Raw genomic sequence first — 15,972 nt, 5'->3', positions numbered from 1 at the left:
TAGGGACTTAGCAAATCTAGGGACATGCAACAGAGTACCGACAACACAGTAATACCGAAAACACGCTTTCTAAAAAAAATTACACCGAAAACATTTTTCATACTTTATCTGATTTCACTATTACGATAGTGTTAGTGAATTCATAAAACTATTTCTAATGATGAAATGAACTGATTTGTTGTATTTTCCAATACAAAACATAAATTCAAACGACGTGACACAAAGCATTCTACACTCCTGGAAATTGAAATAAGAACACCGTGAATTCATTGTCCCAGGAAGGGGAAACTTTATTGACACATTCCTGGGGTCAGATACATCACATGATCACACTGACAGAACCACAGGCACATAGACACAGGCAACAGAGCATGCACAATGTCGGCACTAGTACAGTGTATATACACCTTTCGCAGCAATGCAGGCTGCTATTCTCCCATGGAGACGATCGTAGAGATGCTGGATGTAGTCCTGTGGAACGGCTTGCCATGCCATTTCCACCTGGCGCCTCAGTTGGACCAGCGTTCGTGCTGGACGCGCAGACCGCGTGAGACGACGCTTCATCCAGTCCCAAACATGCTCAATGGGGGACAGATCCGGAGATCTTGCTGGCCAGGGTAGTTGACTTACACCATCTAGAGCACGTTGGGTGGCACGGGATACATGCGGACGTGCATTGTCCTGTTGGAACAGCAAGTTCCCTTGCCGGTCTAGGAATGGTAGAACGATGGGTTCGATGACGGTTTGGATGTACCGTGCACTATTCAGTGTCCCCTCGACGATCACCAGTGGTGTACGGCCAGTGTAGGAGATCGCTCCCCACACCATGATGCCGGGTGTTGGCCCTGTGTGCCTCGGTCGTATGCAGTCCTGATTGTGGCGCTCACCTGCACGGCGCCAAACACGCATACGACCATCATTGGCACCAAGGCAGAAGCGACTCTCATCGCTGAAGACACGTCTCCATTCGTCCCTCCATTCACGCCTGTCGCGACACCACTGGAGGCGGGCTGCACGATGTTGGGGCGTGAGCGGAAGACGGCCTAACGGTGTGCGGGACCGTAGCCCAGCTTCATGGGAGATGGTTGCGAATGGTCCTCGCCCATACCCCAGGAGCAACAGTGTCCCTAATTTGCTGGGAAGTGGCGGTGCGGTCCCCTACGGCACTGCGTAGGATCCTACGGTCTTGGCGTGCATCCGTGCGTCGCTGCGGTCCGGTCCCAGGTCGACGGGCACGTGCACCTTCCGCCGACCACTGGCGACAACATCGATGTACTGTGGAGACCTCACGCCCCACGTGTTGAGCAATTTGGCGGTACGTCCACCCGGCCTCCCGCATGCCCACTATACGCCCTCGCTCAAAGTCCGTCAACTGCACATACGGTTCACGTCCACGCAGTCGCGGCATGCTACCAGTGTTAAAGACTGCGATGGAGCTCCGTATGCCACGGCAAACTGGCTGACACTGACGGCGGCGGTGCACAAATGCTGCGCAGCTAGCGCCATTCGACGGCCAACACCGCGGTTCCTGGTGTGTCCGCTGTGCCGTTCGTGTGATCATTGCTTGTACAGCCCTCTCGCAGTGTCCGGAGCAAGTATGGTGGGTCTGACACATCGGTGTCAATGTGTTCTTTTTTCCATTTCCAGGAGTGTAGATTCGAAGAGCCGGTTCGAGATCATTTTTCCACACAAGTGACATATAGTCGAAGGTTGCTGTCGATGAGCCACCAAACGAAGCTGTGCCATAAAATCCTCAGATATTGTAATAAATATTTTATTTTCAGAGTAGCTTGAATATTATCTTTTGAATTTAACTGCAGTAGTTACAGAAGTCATAAATATTCACTGTTAATGGAATACTTGAAAAATAAATCTCATGTCATCAGGACAGTCAAGGTGAATGGCTTCCTTCATTCGGCCAGGCAGCTTCCATGAATGATCTATAGTGTAATACCTATTAAATACTACACATATCTAAATAAGTGTCAAAAAATTCCATATTTTGCATTTTATGAGTTTTTTGTTAGCATCTGAAGTCGAGTAGTATGTGTTTCAAACAAAGGAGGCTAAAAGTAGAAATGTCGTCTTCGAAGAAAAAAGAACAACATTTAGCTGATTACGAAAAAAGAAACTATTAGAAAACATTTAATAAAATCCATTAGTTATATGTCGTTCACAGTTGCCTACTTAGGTCTAGGATTAGACCAAATTCGAAGTGATTCATTCAAGGCAACTCGCACCGTATCGCTTAACAACACCTCGTGTCCATACACAGCACTTGAATTTATACTGTGAATATGACAAAATGAGGTGATCTGTTCGTACTTTCCAATGATAGCTGCAGAAATTTAATCACTGTTACCATATCAGTACGAGACTTCAGTCATTAATTCTAGTCAATTACAAGAACACAGTGCAAATTTTACCTTCATTCACTGTTATTTTATGTATTCGTGAAACCACTCACCATTAAACCGGCGAGTCCTTGCCAACACAGGGTACACTTAATGGCTGCTATAACGTGCCTACTGTCAACATCCAAGGAGAAATCGTGCCAACCCATCAATGGAGCTATCGCATCCATAGCAACTTTACCCTGATTTGGCATCCCCCACCGCTCTCTTCCATTTTCCACACAAGTTTTTTGGAGCTACCCCCTGTCCCTCCTTCCACCACAAATTAGTTCTCGTTCCGTGGGTTCTTGGTAAGTCCTTTTAGTGACCGTGGCCGTTGATACTTGCGCAATCAATCAGTGTAAATATAGCTCGAGTGGTGCCTCTGGTACCCCTATCAGCTTGGCCTCACTACCACCCTCTTGTGTCTTTTGGGCCTTAAACAGCCTTGTACATCTTTTGATTTTTGTCGCGAATACAGGACTGCACTCCCTCCAAAGAAGGAAGTACGAATTCCCATTGCACAGTACGGGACTGCACTTCCTGCAAAGTAATCCCATTTCATAACTTCCGTCGGGTTCAGGTGATGTCAATTGTATATGTGTCTGTGGGGGCTAGTTAAAGTAAATTGCGTCAGCCTGTGAGTGGACTGACACGTCTCATTACAACTAATTTGATTGGACAACACCTCAGTCATCTTTTGCTACCGACTGATGAGCGTTTAATACTAATTATGGGCGAGAAAACTGTTTGCAAAGATCACGCCGTACTTTTCTGTCGTAAATTCTGTATAATAATTTTTGCATCCCCGTATTTTGTGTTTGCATGAGCTAAATCTCGGTGAGGCGCGGCAGGCAGTAACTGAAGACAATCTAGGGGCAGCGGGAGCAGTTCACTTTAGCGACGCTCCCCTGACTTCTAAAGGCGAAACAGACAGGAGGTGGCGGCAAGTAGCCGGTGTGACACCATGCAAGTTACTTAGCGGTGTATACGCTTTGGCCGCGACGGCTCCAATCGGGTGGATCACGTCATGTTCTTCCTTGACCAGTGGACAGTAAAACATGAGGCACAGCTCCAGATAAAACGACCGGCTAACCAGCCATAGCGAGAGGCCTGCGTTAGCGCGGAATGCTCCGTCTTTTACGAGCTAGGCTATTCCACTCAAGACACAGGTTAGCAGACACTGTTTCATCCCGGAAGACGATATTGTGAGGGATGAACCAACGCATAACAAGCTCTTCTCGTACAGCAGGAGAGCCACAGCTGCAGTAGAAATACATTCCACTCTGGGCAATAGGGAGGCGCCCAATCTTCAGACACCAGACCACACGAGTACGGTTATCTGATCTCGTGTCTAGAAAAATGCTGTGATGTTACTGGTTGTTCCTAATAAGCAGTAAGGAGTAGGGGTTTAGACATCAACTTCTGAGTATTGCTAAGGTAGGAGGGCAGGTGAATGGACAGTTCATAAACAACCTTCTAAGGAGGTGAATTTAGCAGATTGTAACAAGTACTTTCTTTGGGGAAGCTTTAACAGACTCCTCCAGCAGACGTGGTTTTCTCCTTGGGTGCTTGAGGAGAATAGGCAGCGAGTGTGTCATCGTGGCATTCAGTGTTCGAGGTTTGCAGAGAAGGGATTCAATATTGATCCTTTGGAGAGAACATTTCGGGTTTCTGAAGGTGCAGTGGTATGAAGACCGAACACCTGCCACAACGGGACCATTCAAAAGTAATCACCTTACGTATTAAGAAATTTATCCCACTTAGTGACGAGAGGATTAATTCCTGCTCCGTACTAGGCGATCGGCTGATGATAGATCCACAACCGAACCCATTCTTTCACTCCTTCGTCCAACTGAAACTGACTTCCAGGCATATATTTCTGAAGATCGCCGACGATGTGGAAATTACATGGTGAACGATCCTGGCTGTATGGAGGATATTACTGTGTTTTCCAACCAAATGGCTCAAGAGTAGCCTTCGTCCTATTGGAAGTGTGGGGTCTGGTGATATTGTGGAACAGGATGCTTCTGACCAGCAGCATTCCGACAGCCGAGGGCAAACGGCAAATAGCATAATAGAAACATCCCACATCTCCCCTGCCAGACAAATCCAAAGCAGTTCACACACGTTCCGGGAAAGTCATCATGATCATCTTCTTCTTCTACTGCAGGGGCTGTCTGCCTTCGTCGAGATCCTGGAGTGTGTAATCACAATAAATGCACAGCGCTGCGACTCTCCTGGAGTGTGGAGCCACAATAAATGCACAGCGCTGCGACACTCCTGGAGCGAGGAACCACAATAAGTGCACAGCGCTACGACCCTCCTGGAGTGTGGAACCACAATAAATGCACAGCGCTGCGACACTCCTGAAAAGTGGAACCACAATAAACGCGCAGCGCTACGACCCTCCTGGAGCCTGGATCCACAATAAATGCATAGCGCTGCGACACTCCTGGAGCGGGAAACCACAGTAAATGCACAGCACTACAACCCTCCTGGAGCGTGGAACCACAATAAATGCACAGCGCTGCGACTCTCATGGAGCGTGGAACCACAATAAATGCATAGCACTGCGACACTCCTGGAGCGTGAAACCACAATAAATGCACAGCACTGAGACACTCCTGGAGCGTGGGGCCACAATAAATGCACAGCGCTACGACCCTCCTGGATCGTGGAACCACAATGAATGCACAGCGCTAAGACCCTCCTGGAGCGTGGAACCACAATAAATGCAAAGCACTGTGACACTCCTGGAGCGTGGAACCACAATAATTGCACAGCGCTGCGACACTCCTGGAGTGTGGAACCACAATAAATGCACAGCGCTACGACACTCCTGGAGCGTGGAACTACAATAAATGCACAGCACTGCGACACTCCTGAAGCGTGGGGCCACAATAAATGCACAGTGCTACGACCCTCCTGGATCGTGGAACCACAATGAATGCACAGCGCTAAGACCCTCCTGGGGCGTGGAACCACAATAAATGCACAGCGCTGCGACACTCCTGGAGCGTGGAACCACAACAAATGCACAGTGCTGCGACACTCCTGGAGTGTGGGGCCACAATAAATTCATAGCGCTACGAATCTCCTGGAGCGTGGGGCCACAATAAATTCATAGCGCTACGACCCTCCTGGAGCGTGGACCACAATGAATGCACAGCGCTGCGACACTCCATGAACTCAAAACGCTCAGAAGTGCTACCAGACAGAACCATCGTGCAACATGATAACACGCGCCCCCACACTGGCACACTTCAGTGATGTGATTGGAAAACAATGCAAAATTTTCCGTACAGCTCGGATCTTCACATCTTTGGCGACTGGAAGGAAGACAAATTTGGACGTCGATTTCAGTCGGAAGAGGAAGTGCAAGAGTGGGTGCTGTTGAGGATCCGTCAGCGGCCGACTGCGTTCTACGAAACACGAGCTGACCGTCTTATCTACCAGTGGAATACATTTCTTAACGTGTGTGTTGATTTCTTTCAAATGGAACCATCCTATGATCCCATTGTGGCGGGAGTTCTGTTTTCATTTTGCTGGCCCTTATGCCTTGGGAGAAAGGACGAGAGTCTTGGCTCTGCTTTGGTACTGCGATCACACCATCCGCAGCTGCTTTCCTCCAAGTGAGACCTGTGGTAAGATTTCGCAGCACGAGCGACCGAGGTATGAGAATTGATAGGCATGTTTAGGCGGGTTGTTTTAAGCTGTAGCACCGCGGTTCATGCGTATTGACTAAGTGATCGACGGATCACCGATGGCAACGCCACTTTTAGCATTTCACGAAATAGTACTACATCGCGGTGGGGAAATACGAGCAATCATTGGGCGCCCACTACTGCCAGGAGTCTTCATGTATGATTCGTAAGATGGTAGTTTTTTTTTTTACTTTTCACCTAAATCTCCCCTGAGATTTGCCAATTAAAATCATCATTAATCTAGTGCTATTCATTTATCATGAGTGTTGTTTGTCACTTGCCCTTGCAATTATTTGTCGTGCTATTATCCTATGTTTTCAAGTCTTGTCGATATTATTGATCATGGACATTATAATAATAAATGTCTAATTCAACGGAAAGTACTTCATTCTCCTTTCTCCTCCCACGTTTACTTTTTTGCTTCCGTACACTTCCTGTAATTTTGGCGGCAATAATCATCACAGTCTGAAAGTCATATAGAGAAGTTCATAATTCTCATTTCCTGGACAGTAGTGTGAAATTTATACGATACTTAATGTTGATGTTAATTAACAGTGGGACCTTGCCTAATCCCCGTAGGTAGTATCGCAACAGCAAGCAAGCCCTGACACATGGCAAAAGGTACGACAAATGATATAGGTTTAGAATTCGGAGACGACGGGAGTGGACACCTTTTCTCTGGCTTCTCAGGGAAATACTCGCTCTACGTGTCTCTCTTTCCAACATTGATGCGTGAACTGCGATGGAGTGGAGCTACAACAGTGAATGTAAAACTTGGAGGGTGCTTGCAGAAGTTTGAGGCAAGTTTGACTATCGGCTGGAAGTTTTCCTGTAGCCATAGGAGAACACAATAAATATTCGTGGAAGGTAATTGGAAACCGTGGTCCTAAACATAAATTCAAAAAGTACTACAAGATTGTATATGCATGCCTCCAAAATATAAGGCTGATTGTTTCTTTGGAAATTAAAACTTCGTAGTTTTATACGTAACGTAGAATATGGTTCTATCCTCGTGCATATAGAAAACCTTTGAAAAAAATCATTGGAAAGAAAATACTACACACTTGTAAAATATCAAACTGTGAATATTGAGGTCCAGGACTTTTCGCTGCAAAAATACTCATAAGTTACAAGGTGCACATCAGTGGAAGGATACAATAGTATAAAACATTACCTTTCTAAGCCGATATGTAAAGTAAAACGCTCGCAGGATCTCAGTGACGTTGTCGGATAGAACTCTGAACAGATTCGTTACGTGTATGTAAACCAACTCAGTGATCGCTCTTGACACACTATGAAGGACGGTAACTAGCACCTCTGTCGTTAACCAAGCTAAGGGCCAGAGCAGGTGAACAGCGGACATTACCGAGAGCAATCGGCAGAGTTATTACACTTAATGGCCAACTGATGGGACAAAGATATTTATGGTTCGAAAGTGCCACACAACGAGGCCTGGTAATACGCGATAGACAGTCTATGGTAACGCATTTAGTTTCGCTTTCCCGCGTTATCTGATATTCTCACAGTGCTTTGTCGACAAAGCGATACGCTGATCAACTCTGTTTCAGGAGATACGTTATCATCGCTTTCCACACCGTCACGAACACTGCTAGTCAGATAACAGACTGTAAATCGCAGTTCCCTTTATCTGGCAATCAAACGTCATAAAACAATAACACGGGATAAATCAGTAAAGCGTATTTGTCTGTCGCTAGGATTACAGTTGTGTGTTCTGCAGTCAATAAGCCGGTTGCTTGCGGCTCACAAACACACAGACGGCATTGGGGTTCCCGAATCTTGCTGCAGCTTTCTGTCTAATCTATACGTATAAATTAGAACCGTAACTATTTTTCTAAATACGAGTTTCGATTGTATAAAATTTGTTTCTGATAAATGTTGAGTTTTATTAGCTTACTTCGTAAAATACCAACTGCAATGTTAAATAATTTTTTTATTTATTACTTTTCGGCTGCTGCCATCATCAGATATCAAAAAGGTCAAACTTTTTTTGTGTCTGATGATAGCAGTAGCAAAAACGGCTTAGTAAATAAAGAAATTTATTTAACTGTCCAGGCAGTTTTATTCATACAGTGATCGTGGACTAATATAGGAAATTTAATTACTTTATAAATTTATTACCACAGATATGCAGATCGGGCAACGGCCTTGCCGTAGTGGATACACCGGTTCCCGTAAGATCACCGAAATTAAGCGCTGTCGGGGGTGGTCAGCACTTGGATGGGTGACCATCCAGACCGCCATGCGCCGTTCCCATTTTTCTGGGTGCACTCAGCCTCGTGATGCCAATTGAGGAGCTACTCGACCGAACTGTAGCGGCTTCGGTCAAGAATACCATCTTACGACCGGGAGAGCAATGTGCTGACTTTACGCCCCTCCTATCCGCATCCTCCACCGAGGATAACACCTCGGTCGGATGGTCCCGGTAGGCCACTCTTGGCCTGAAGACGGAGCGGTAGATATGCAGATCTACCATAGTAGAATTAATTGGTACAATGAGATTGTATTTATTGGTGCATAAATTCGTAGCGTTTTTCGATAAATTTAATAAACGCAGTGGATAAACATAGGTTTAGTCATCAATAATACATTCTCTTTCACTATTTACAACAGTCTGCCAAAGCTGGACAACACCTAGATTCCACAAGTGTAGAAATCACGTGGTTTTGAGGTGAAGAACTCGTCGAGCCATGTTCCGAGCGCATTTTCATCAGGAAAGGAAGTTCATTGCAGGTTCGATGCAGAACGGAAAAGTTGAAAAAATGAGAGCGCAAGATGAGATGAATAAAGTAGCTGTACTCCTGTACAGTGCTTTTAGTCAGTGTAGCTGAATGCGAGCCGACGTTACCATGGAGTAGCATCACTTCACATAGTCTTCCTGGTCGTTTTTCCTGGACTGTGTCTGCGTGACGTCTCAGTTGTTGACAATAAATGTTAGCCGTGGTGGTTAACTTCGGGGAAGCAATTCGTAGTTCATCACACCGTCGCTGTTCCACTGCCTCTGCACGAGCCCTCTTCTCCCTTATCTTATCTTTGTGGTCTTTCCGCGAAATATAAGTTGGCGGCAGTAAAATTGTACTGCAGTCAGCCTCAAATGCTGGTTCTCTAAATTTCCTCAGTAGCGATTAACGAAAAGAACGCCTCCTTTCCTCTAGAGACTCCCACCCGAGTTCCTGAAGCATTTCCGTAACACTCGCGTGATGATCAAACCTACCAGTAACAAATATAGCAGCCCGCCTCAGAATTGTTTTTATGTCCTCCCTCAATCCTACCTGATAGGGATCCCAAACGCTCGAGCAGTACTCAAGAATAGGTCGTATTAGTGTTTTATCAGCGGTCTTCTTTACAGATGAACCACATCTTCTCAAAATTCTACCAATGAACCGAAGAAGACTATCCGCCCTCCCCTCAACTGCCATTACATGCTTGTCCCACTTCATACCACTCTGCTACGTTACGCCCAAATATTTAATCGACGTGACTGTGTCAAGCGCTACACTACTAATGGAGTATTCAAACATTACGGGATTCTTTTTCCTGTTCATCTGCATTAATTTACATTTTTCCATATTTAGAGTTAGCTGCCATTCTTTACACCAATCACAAATCCTGTCCAAGTCATCTTGTATCCTCCTACAGTCACTCAACGGCGACACCTTCCCGTACACCACAACATCATCAGCAAACAGCCGCACATTGCTATACACCCTATCCAAAAGATCATTTATGTAGATAGAAAACTACAGCGGACCTACCACACTTCCCTGGGGCACTCCAGATGATACCCTCACCTCCGATGAACATTCACCGTTGAGGCCAACGTACTGGGTTTATTACTTAAGAAGTCTTCGAGCCACTCACTTATTTGGGAACGAATACCATATGCTCGTACCTTGGTTAGGAGTCTGCAGTGGGGCACCGAGTCAAACGCTTTCCGGAAGTCAAGGAACATGGCATCCGTCTGATACCCTTCATCCATGTTTCGCAAGATATCATGTGGAAAAAGGGCGAGTTGCGTTTCGCAGGAGCGATGCTTTCTAAAGCCGTGCTGATGCATGGACAGCAACTTCTCTGTCTCAAGGAAATTTATTATATGCGAAATGAATATATGTTCGAGAATCCTGCAACAAAGTGATGTTAAGGATATTGGTCTGTAATTTTGAGGATCCGTCCTTCTACCCTTCTTATATACAGGCGTCACCTGCACTTTTTTCCAGTCGCTCGGGACTTTACGTTGGGTAAGAGATTCGCGATAAATGCAAGCTAATAACTACAAAACTTGTCAGTGTGGAGAGATTACAGAGGGTGACAATTATATTCTGCTTTCAGAGTTCTCGTCCTTTTATTCCCTGATAACTTGATTGTTGTGTAGTCTGATTTTGTGTTATTTGTTCAAATGTATATTTTTGTACAGTTGGAATAATTGATTTCCCTGTTGTAATACATTTTTTGCTTAGTCGTAGAAATTAGCATTAGAAGCTCTGTATTAAATATTTTACTTACTAAAATTAAACTGTCAAACATTGTTGGCATGAATGGTTACAATAATCGAAGTGAAGAGTTGGAATCCATGTGTAGGAGTGGTCTTGTCATTGTTAATTTTGTTCTGCCAACACTAGTGATATATACACTGCTTCATATCATAAAACTACAGTATTTTTTAACTTCATTACAATCGTTTGTCACACATGTAATAAATATTTCTGGAGGGTGATACTGAATTAAACTATAATAGCCTGTCATCAGAAAAAAATAACTACAAAACTTATCAGTATGGAGAGTTTACAGAGGGTGACAATCGTTGAAGTATATGAAATAAAATAGTCGTAACTTCTGAACGGTTTGCGTTAGGACGTTCAAATTGCACGGTTGGCCGCAGGGCATGATGGTAATTACTGTGCGCTGTGTGATTGGTTTGGATGGGTTCGTCAGTAAGCAAAATTGGAGCATTTGGGGGACTGAGAATCTGCATTTTCCGATCGAGAAGTCCCTTCACCCTCAACGGATGACTGTTTGGTTACAATGTCCAGTCACTGAATAATCGGTAGGATATTCATTGGCGGCACGGTGATGACCGAAAGGTACATGAAGGTTTTGGAAAATCATTTCATCCCCATTATCCAAAATGGCACTGATATCGACCAAATTTGGTTCATGCACGACGTATCTCGACCTCATAGAAGCAAGAGCACTTTGGGGACCGCATTCTGGCTCTGGGGTACCCAGAGGCCACTGGCATGGGCCTCGATTGGCCCCCATGTTCTCTGGGTATGAACGCATGCGATTCCTTTTTTTGGGCTACATTAAAGACAAGGTGCACAGAAACAACCCCAAAACCACTGCCGAGCTCCCCATTATCCAAACTGGCACTGATATCGACCAAATTTGGTTCATGCTCGACGTATCTCGACCTCATAGAAGCAAGAGCACTTTGGGGACCGCATTCTGGCTCTGGGGTACCCAGAGGCCACTGGCATGGGCCTCGATTGGCCCCCATGTTCTCCGGGTATGAACACATGCGACTCCTTTTTGTTCGACTATATTAAAGACAAGGTGCACAGAAACAACCCCATAACCACTGCCGAGCTGGAAACAGCCATTCAGGAGGTCATCGACAGCATCTGCGTTCCGACGCTTTTGCGAGTCACCAGAATTTCACTATTCGTCTGTGCCACATTATCGTCAATGATGGCCGTCGTATAGACATGTCATAAGCTAAATCCGAATATCTTTAGTGACGTTTACTTGGTGAATAAAATGTGTGCGCTCCGTGGTTTGTAACTAATTCACGTTTTTTCTTCACATAGTTCAATAATTTTCACCCTGCAGAAACTAAGCGACCAGCTGTAATATTTCAGCAACTTGTATAAACATAACTCATTAACAAATAGCTTCATCTTGTTTGACGACTTTCTGTCAAATGGTTTTATCTCTAATGAGTCAGTATCTTAACCAGAATCCTGATACAAATCTAACACGTAAAGTGAACATCTAGCACTCATCGTTGTCTCTTACCTGGTCATTTTAAGCGTGAAATTGAGTCCTAGATGACGAGTTGCCGTGTTACTTTCGAAACAGTATTATTATTTTTCTAACGATATTAGATTCGAAACCGGTTAATTGCCACAAATCTACCAATTGCGTTGAAGACATTTGTGAATAATAACGTGTTTTTTAAATGCATCGAGTGATCCTATTTGACAACGTCAGATTTCATTGCATTGTTAAAACTACACTATCAGTGAAAGCCTCGTTTTCACAAAACGTATGTTGGCTTTAGAACAAATGGTCAAAGTGACCTCCCTGCATCTTAAACCAATAAGCGATTCACTAAAACACGTTTCTCTAAACTTTTAGTGCCATGTCTGAAACAACCGTTACGACAGTCGCATGCACGTTGTGTGGAGTTATCCTGATGGTTGAAAACTGAGAAGAAAAGCTCTTTTTTGTAAGTCATAAATCACACACGCAACAATGAGTTGAAATACCGTCTCACAAAATTCTAGGTAACGCAACTCCTTTCTCAAACCATGCATAATTCATCAGCATTCTCTTTCTCCAAAAGAGGTCGATAATTGTGCTGCAAACATTTGCATCGTTGATTGTGCAGGAATTGACTGCCACTTAAAGCTCTTGAAATGAAAACTGCAAAAAGTCAGCCGGCCGGAGTGGCCGAGCGGTTCTAGGCGCTACAGTCTGGAACCGCGCGACCGCTGCGGTCGCAGGTTCGAATCCTGCCACGGGCATGGATGTGTGTGATGTCCTTAGGTTAGTTAGGTTTAAGTAGTTCTGAGTTCTAGGGGACTGATGACCTCAGCAGTTAAGTCCCATAGTGCTCAGAGCCATTTGAACTATTTTTTGCAAAAAGTCAGCCACAGACTTCCTGTAAGAGGTTGATGTGCGTTATACAAAACGTCGAAGTTCGACAAATGAAGCGTTTGCATGTGCTGTTCCACAGATTACGGAACAGTTGCGAGCAAAGTAACGCACAGTTCCCATACTCCGTTGCACAGCCGTGCACATATCGTAATTAAAAACATTGACGGTAGTGCATGGCATAAATAACGCCGATATGTCGGTATGTTTTTGGCCTCTCTGGTAAGAGGGTTGGGATTACCGCTCGTGAATATGCTGTTAGCTGTTCCTGTCAACGTCATCCAGACAAAAATGCGTTCCATCGTCGGGAATCTCGTGTTAAGGGCAGACAGGTTTTCCCCTTCCACCATCGTGCATGGGGGTCGGCTATTGACTACCCAATATACCAGAATGTTCAAGTGTTACAAACGTAATATATTTCAACAACCTACCCGAAATGAGAGATACCAAACAACGAACTATTGCTAGTGGTCAGTGCTCTCCACTTGATACACCCTTCGCCAATTCTGCAGAGGACTTCCTCATATCGCACTAGTCCACCTAATTTTCAATATTTTCTATAGCACAACATCTCAGTGGATTCAACCTTATTTTTATTTTCCAGTTTTTCCACTGCCATACAATGTTGTACTCTAAACATACATTCTCGTAAATTTTCTCCACATATTAAGGGTGATATCTGATGCCCTGGGGACCTTCACGTGAGCATCCATGGTCCTGTGGAGCTCGTCCAAGACATCATGACGACCAAGGAGTACCGTATACTGGCTGCAGACCACGTACACCTCTTCATAACGATCATGTTTCCCGAAAGCTGTGGTATTTTTCATCGAAACAATGCCCCACGTCACAAGGCCAGGAGTATCATGGAGTGGTTCGAGGAACACAAATGCAAGTTCCAACAAATGTGCTACCCTTCAACTTACCAAATCTGAATCCGATCGAACAAATCTGGGATGTGACTGAATGCGGCGTCAGAGCTATCGCCGACTAGTATGGTGGCGAGCTGGTAAGAAGCCCCAATCTTCCATCCCCAACTTCCATTTTCTGGAAAGGCAAAACGGTAACACTCCTGGCGTCATAGTGTGGAAAGCCACAGAGTATGACTTCGTAGTGATTGAGGGAAACGACTGCCGAATGGTACAGCCTTCATGTGTCAATCCTCATGCGACTGTATCATGGTGGACAGGCAGATCTCGTTGACACATGTCACGTGGCCATTTTAGCTCTCTGTGTGACGTTTAGGTGCCCTCGTGACCAACAAACTACCCAGATCTGTCTCCCACAGAACATGTGTGGTGCCTGGTCAGTTATCAACTTTGTCCTTTATCGAGGATATTAAAGAGCAATCAAAACAGTTGTGAGCCAGCTTGCCTCAGTAGAACGACACCCTTCCCATCCATGCCACAGGGGGTAAACGATTAAACTGATGAGAGGACTCATTCTGCAGAATTGTTTACAAATTTCACTTGTTTTTGTAATCCCTAAAATTACATCACAAACCGCTTCAACCCGTGAAATTTCCCATCGTTGTCTGCTCACATTCTGGGTGCTCAGTTTTTCATTCCTGAGGCAGTATATGTAATATGACACCACCCACTACTGCGGCGTACATTAATCATTTTACCTACGAGACTCACGGTAGCGTTTGCGTCGTTTGTTTTTACATTTTTTGAAATGACTTGTCTGCTCATTCAAGAGCTTATATTTTTGCTGTAAGTTACTCTGCGAGACGTTATCGGAGGCTAATGACACATGAATTATGGAAAGATCTAAACTCGCTTGCGTTAATTGTAATATACTGTTTTAAACTGCTGAAATAAAAGGCAAATTGCAGTGCAGTAAAATCTGAAATATCGTAGCCCCTCTCTGAAGTGGTTAACAGATTTACATTAAATGGTAATTAATTGAAACCCTCATCAGCCGAAAGGTGTTGTTGGTATTCCTCGATGGGGACAGCTGAAAATGCGTGCCCCGACCGGGACTCGAACCCGGGATCTCCTGCTTACTTGGCAGACGCTCTATCCATCTGAGACACCGACTACACAGATGAATAGCGCGACTACACGGACTTATCCCTTGCACGCTTCCCGTGAGACCCACATTCCCAAATGTCCACAATTCTACATATGTAATGTACCTAATAGATATTTGCCCATCCACTCATTACTCGCACACACTTTGGCGATTCCCGTAAGAGTTCGGGCAACCTGTGCGCATTGGCGCAGACGAAGGTCAATGGCTGGGTAGCCCTTAACTATTGTTCTCGAAAAAACAGATACCATTCGAGAACAGTTACTATCCTCATATATTTCGTTAAAGGCTACCCAGCCATTGACCTTCGTCTGTGCGAATACGCACAGGTTGCCCGAACTGTTACGGGAATCGCCAAAGTGTGCGCGAGTAACGAGTGGATGGGCAAATATCTATTAGGTACGTTACATATGTAGAATTGTGGTCAGTTGGAATGCGGGTCTCACGGGAGGCGTGCAAGGGATAAGTCACTGCAGTCGTGTTATTCATCTGTGACCTCGATGGCTTAGATGGTTAGAGCATCTGCCTTATAAACAGGAGATCCCGGGTTCGAGTCCCGGTCGAGGTACGCATTTTCAGCAGTCCCCATCGAGGAATATCAACAACACCTTTCGGCAGATGCGAGTTTCAATTAATTATCGTTTATTCTAGAGAAGCTGCAAGGTCATCAGTGGTATCTGTTCTTTCGAGAACTGTTACTACCTTCATACATAGATTTACATTAACTGAAAAGTAACTGCAAAATAACTCCGGGAAGAATAAGTGGTGGAAATGAGATCCTCTTAAGGCGGGACGTCATAAAAAACACACTATTTGAAATTTGCTCCAAATCAACAATTCTGAAGACACGGCACTGAAATTTAGTAGCATGCTTTACATGAAATTTATAACACTATACTTCTAAGTTCCTTGGATTATAAACGTTAAACATTTTCATTGGTATT

The 15,972-nt window shown here is 44.8% G+C and overlaps 1 non-coding gene across 1 annotated transcript; it reads left to right on the top strand.

Moving 5' to 3' along the window:
* The first annotated feature begins 15,522 nt into the window (after positions 1–15,522).
* Positions 15,523–15,596, top strand: Trnai-uau (transfer RNA isoleucine (anticodon UAU)). The gene has a single exon. It is a non-coding gene; the product is annotated as a tRNA-Ile (tRNA).
* The last annotated feature ends 376 nt before the right edge of the window (positions 15,597–15,972 follow it).

Source organism: Schistocerca nitens, chromosome 2 (genome assembly GCF_023898315.1).
Source record: "Schistocerca nitens isolate TAMUIC-IGC-003100 chromosome 2, iqSchNite1.1, whole genome shotgun sequence".
Taxonomy (NCBI): Eukaryota; Metazoa; Arthropoda; class Insecta; order Orthoptera; family Acrididae; genus Schistocerca; species Schistocerca nitens.
Note: the sequence above shows the minus strand (reverse complement) of the source record. Positions and strands in the feature narration are given on the sequence as shown.